Source organism: Glandiceps talaboti, chromosome 13 (assembly GCF_964340395.1).
Source record: "Glandiceps talaboti chromosome 13, keGlaTala1.1, whole genome shotgun sequence".
In the NCBI taxonomy this organism is placed as follows: domain Eukaryota; kingdom Metazoa; phylum Hemichordata; class Enteropneusta; family Spengelidae; genus Glandiceps; species Glandiceps talaboti.
This window is the reverse complement of record NC_135561.1, coordinates 12,089,338-12,090,460: the sequence shown is the minus strand read 5'-3', so window position 1 is coordinate 12,090,460 and position 1,123 is coordinate 12,089,338.

Genomic DNA, 1,123 nt, shown 5'->3' with positions numbered 1-1,123 from the left:
ATATATTGGTGTATAGCAAAAAAACACATCTGAGGTACGTAACCAAATGTATTTCCGTGTGCGTAAACGCAATACATATTACACTCATACAACCTTAGACCACTCAACTGACATATTCAGACATATTATGAAACAAACGCTTTTTATTTTTCTCGTTACTTTTTCATGACAGCTATGAGTTAATCGGTCGGTTTACAAAAAGTTAAGTAATAAAAAAAAATCATTTTCATGTATCTCTGCCTCTCCTTTTCATCCTCTCTATCTTCTTTTTATTGGATTTCTTGAAACAAGCCCTTTCCCAGCTTCTCTACACAATTGGCATGTTCTCAGCCCATCTACTTGAATAACTTCCGTCATGAAAGAAATGCTCTGTTCATGAACAAGCGGCGTCGTCGCCGCCACGACTGTTGATGACATCAGCAGTCCAGATGCTTGTATATTCTTGCAGGAAAGGGCGCTGTTCAGCAAAATATTAAGGACTGCGGAAAAAAATGATTTTGATGTCGGAGATGAAAATTTGGGTCGGTCGGGTAATGAGAAATAGAATGTAATGCAAACTCACCCTCTAAGTGCATTTCTTCCTTGTCTATCCAGGTCTTGAAACCTCGTCGCTTCAAATTTGTGTTTATTTTTTCCACTAGTTTTATATTGTCACGCCAACAATGCGATAACATAACGTGTAGACCCTTGCTGACTGTTGGCTGTTGACCTGAAAACGAACGGTCAAAATAGTAAACAGTGGTAGTTGCATCTTAATTATTTACTGTCAAAACAACAACAACAACAACAACAACAACTAGATATCCATACACGTGAGCACACACGCGGGCGCACGCATGTCAAGCTTATACATGTATTTTACCCAATTCAAGGTTCAAGTGTCAATTTCAAGCGTTATCTTAATTATTTGCCTCGATCTAAAAAGGTCTGTCGTATAATTGAAATTTGAATAAAAGGTGTTTTTCTCCAAGTTTTGATTTACACAAAAAGCAGTAGTGACAAACTGTGTCCTCTTGCTTCTTGCCCATACTACAGACAGTGAGATAGAGCAGACAGACAGACAGACAGACAGACAGACAGACAGACAGACAAACAAACAGACAGACAGACAGACAGTCAGACA